A 4,944-nucleotide genomic window follows, 5' to 3' on the forward strand; every position below is an offset into this window, starting at 1 on the left:
TCTCACTACTTAAATCCCATTTTTTTGGCCTTTAACTGAAAGGAATGTTAACATTTGTAATCTGTATTATCTGATATATCTAGAGATTCTTGGGAACAAGGACACGTAATGAAAATGTTCTTCATTTAAAAAATTTTTTTTTAATGTTTTATTTTTGAGAGAGAGAGAGGCAAGCACAAGTGGGGGAGGGCCAGAGAAAGGGAGACAATCTGAAGCAGGCTCCAGGCTGTGTGTTGTCAGCACAGAGCCCGACATGGGGCTCGAACTCACAAACCGTGAGATCATGACCTGAGCTGAAGTCCGATGCTTAACTGACTGAGCCACCCAGGTGCCCCAGTTTTTTATTCTTTAATCACAGCAAAATCAGCCTTGTGTTTATACCTTGAATATAGCATGATCAGGAATCATGTGATTATTCCTATTATCTACTGGTAATAACTTATATTTGTATAACATTGTTAAATTTTTCAAGTTAACCTCATAACTCCTAAGTGGATGTTAGTGTATTAGAAAAGTCGGTGTTGCAAATGCTGACAGTTGTTGAATCTCAGTACTAAATTTTAAAACTTCAATTCAGAAATCAAAGTATACTTTTTTTTTCTTCATAGAATAAGGTGGGCAGAGGAAGCAACTTTACCCCTTTTGGTGAGGTTGAACCATACTCGGGAGTTTGCAATTTGCCTTTCACAGACATTGGCAACTAGGTGGTGAGCCATGATGCCGCCTTTGTTTGGATTGCCAACTGGAAGCAGTTTGTATCTTGTTGGCTCTTTGCCAGAAGGAAAGAGGGGAAAAAACAGCATCATAATACAACACTTGAAGTGGATATACTTGAATTTATAAGTGAGGCTGTTGGTACACATGACACAGTCCTTTGTGAAATAAAAATTATATTCTTTTACTGATTGAAATTGTTGAAATTTTCCTCAGTATTCTTCTTTAATAATCATTAGCCGGAAATCAGCTGTCTAATCTTAATCTTGCTAATGCTAACCATGTGCAGATTTAGAAGCTCTTTAATACCAAACGCATACTAAATCTTCCATATTTTTTGATTGTCGTCTTTGGATATTACCTATAACCTGTCCTGTGAGTGGAAATTCCTAAATGTTATTTTTTAAGAAGCACTAGTTTGAAGCAAAAAATGAATAAAAATTTTATGTTCACAATATGATGATTCTTTTTAATATCTTGCCTCCAGAGAGAAAAAAATATTAGTGTTTATTGGTTTAACAAAAACATATTGGACCCCTACCCTGCCCACTGGAATGTAAACTCCGTGAGAGTAAGGGCTCCGTTTACCAGTATAGCACTAATGCCTTTAATAGTGCCTGGCCGAGGTAGCCACTCAGTAAATATTTGTTGAATAAATGAGTGTATGGAAGATTATGCCAGACACTTCACCAGACGCGGGGCTCTATCATTCAGTCATTTACATAATGGGGAGGAAATAACAATAAACAGATGTATAATATGACAGGTGGTATTAAGTCCCATGAAGAAAAATAAAGCACCAGATAGACTGTAAAGGAATATGCAATTTTTTAACAAGTTTATGTATTTATTTTTGAGAGATAGAAAGAGACAATGCAGGCAGGGGAGGGGCAGAGGGAAAGGAAGAGCGAATCGTGAGCAGGCTCACTTAACCACCTGAGCCACCCAGGCGCCCCTGAGGAGGATGCTATTCTGTGGAGTCCATCCCACATGGAAACAGGACGGACTCATCACCCCAAATTAGGTTTGGATGTCAAGACAAAGTCACCCACAGCCCAACAGGGTATGAAAGCATTTACTATTTGCATAATGAGCTTTCTGGGGAAAACAGGAGAGCTCCCAAGCAGGTCCAAAAATGGCTTGGGAGAATAGGGAAAAGAGCCTATTGGAGCTTTCTCTGGTAATGAACAGTTAGGGCCAAGGTGATGCTTGCATATGCAGTTTAAGTTTCCCACAAGTGTCAAGAAGGGGCAGCCAGGCTTATCAGCTCGAATATGGAGCAGAATGGGAAGAGGGAGGCGTGAGGCTTACCAGCTGTCGGCAGTCAAAGTAAGGAGAGGAATTCCGCTCCTGATTACACATGTTATATAAGGGAGATCAGGAAAAGACTGATAAAGAGATATTTGAGCAGAGACCTGAAAGAAATGAGAAAGTGAGCCATGAACTTATTTGGAGAAACATCCTTCTTGGCAGATTCAAAGGTCCAGAGGCAGGAAGGGACTTGGTATGTTTATGTTCCTATGTTGTCAACAAAATAGGATCACCTGACTCGGCAGCTAATATGCAGGGCACGCTGAGAAGCAGTTTTGTAAATGCTATATGTGTATTCACAAAGCTTTACATTAATGCCATATTTACTTTAAAATTTGAAATGTGGGGCACCTGGGTGGCTCAGTTGGTTGAGCGTCCATATTCGGTTCAGGTCATGATCTCACAGGTCGTGGGTTCAAGCCCCGCATCAGGCTCTGTGCTGACGGCTAGCTCAGAGCCTGGAGCCTGTCTTCAGATTTTGTGTCTCCCTCTCTCTGACCCTCCCCTGCTCACACTGTGTCTATCTCAAAAATAAATAAAAAAAATTAAAAAATTTTTTGAAATATGATAAGTGTGTCCAATATCATCAACTATGGGAGGTTCTAGCTGGGAAAAGCAAACAAGAAAGAATAATGACTGAAAAGGAAGACAAACATTTTCGACAGAAAGCATGATTGATTCTTAGAAAACCCAAGAGAGTTTATAATGAAATTATTAGAACTTATTCACGAAGATTCCCAAATCAATGTATAATAATGTGTTGCGTTTCTTCAGACCAAAAAGAAATAGTAAAAAATGTAAATTTGAAAAATGTATCATTTACAGTGCTATTAAAAGTACATAGCAATATTTTCACTTACCAAAAATTATATATAACCGTCATGGAGAACATCATAAACATCAGCATCAACAGATGAAAACATAAAACATGCAAACTAAATACTTACATTTAGGAAAATGCAGTATCACAGAAGCATCGGAAGCCTTTCTTGTCTAATCTATGAATTCAACTTAATGCCAGTCGAATGTCAATAGGGCTTTCCATAGAACCAGTTGATTCTAAAATGTATAGAACAATGAAGGGCCAAGATAATCAAAGCCGGTTTTCAAGACAACAAGATCAAAGGTATTTGATACCAAAACTTATAAACTTGTTAAAGTAAGAGTGTGTTTTTGGCATAGTGATGGACAATCAAACCAATAGAATAGAAAATCATTTAGAGTTTCTGGTGAAATCTTTCATCCATTTTCTCCATTTTCATCTAACATTATTGATCAGTTATTTTAAAGTTCTTGCCTACCATCTCCAATGTTTTGATCATCCATGGATATGTTCCTATTGTTTCAGGTTTTTATTCTCAGTCACTCTTGCCTGCCTTTTTACGTGTCTACAACCACGACTGTTATTAGATGTTGGATACTGTGTGTTCTAGATATCTTCCACCAGCGAGGGATTCCAGGTTTCTTTTGTTAGGTAGATAAAGTGAGAAACTGATTTCCTCAGAGATTAGGCTGAGTTAGAGTAGGGTTGTATTTTACTTTTTTAAGTTTATTTTTTTACTTGGAGAACGCATGAATGAAGGAAGGGCAGGGGGTGAGAGAAAATCCTAAGCAGGCTCCAAGCTGTCAGGGTGGAGCCTGACCCGGGGCTCAATCCCATGGACCATGAAACCTGAGCTGAAATCGAAAGTTGGATGCTTGGGGCGCCTGGGTAGTTCAGTCGGTTAAGCGTCCGGCTTTGGCTCAGGTCATGATTTCACGGTTGGTGGGTTTGAGCCCGCGTCAGGCTCTGTGCTGACAGCTAGCTCAGAGCCTGGAGCCTGTCTTCAGATTCTGTGTCTCCCTCTCTCTGACCCTCCCCTGCTCATGCTGTCTCTCTCTGTCTCTCAAAAAAATAAATAAAAAACATTAGAAGGTCGGATGCTTAACTGACTGAGCCAGCCAGGCACTCCGAGTTGCATTTTAAAGAAGACTCAGGCCACCCCTGCTTAGAGCCTGTTATTCCTTGTGTTTCATGGAGTTTTAATTGAGAGCCTAACAGATCTCTGTCTCCTCAGCCCTGAAAGATGGTTCATGTCTTCCCTTTAGAAGATCTGAACTCCATGAATCCTCAAAATCTGACAAATATTTTTCATAGAATACTTCTCTTTAAGCAGGACTTAGGCTCATAAATATCTGAGTCTGCAGAAGACTCTACTTGTTTTTTTTATACTTAGATCTTAATCCAATTGGAATTTTTATTCATGGTGTGAGACAGGAGAATGTAACTGGATTCTTTTCCATATGTGACAAGATTGTTGGCCTTGTTCCTCCCTTTATCCACACCTCCTTCCGTGTAACTGCAGTTTCTGCAACTGAAAAGGCCGAGAGTGTCCCTCTCTCACTCTTGACTTTTAGGCTTGGCCATGGGCCATGTGATTGTTAGACATGTCATGCAGGCAAAGCCTCCCTTTTGTACCTTGGCCATCACCAGAAGAACATCCCCTGAACAGCCTGCTAGTCCAAGAAGAATGAGAGACACATGGTACAGAGTCCTCTGAATAGCCCGTACACCTATATCTTGAAGAAGAACCCACCAGCTGAGCCCAGCCTAGACTCTGATTCTCAGGCATGTGAGCTAACCCAGATGAGATAGGAGATGCCAGGGCCAAAATGCACAAGTATGAGCAACTTAAAAAGACGAAATGAAAAGTTTGGTTAAAACTACTTAGCACAAGAAAACTAATAGGCAACTGACAGAATGGGAAAAGATAGTTGCAAATGACATATCAGATAAAGGGCTAATATTGAAAATGTACAAGGAACTCACCAAACTTCACAATCACAAAACAAATAATTCAGTGAAGAAATGGGCAGAAGATATGAACAGACACTTCTCCAAAGAGGACAGCCAGATGGCCTACAGACACATAAAACAAT

The sequence above is a fragment of the Suricata suricatta genome, chromosome 11 (genome assembly GCF_006229205.1).
Source record: "Suricata suricatta isolate VVHF042 chromosome 11, meerkat_22Aug2017_6uvM2_HiC, whole genome shotgun sequence".
NCBI lineage: Eukaryota > Metazoa > Chordata > Mammalia > Carnivora > Herpestidae > Suricata > Suricata suricatta.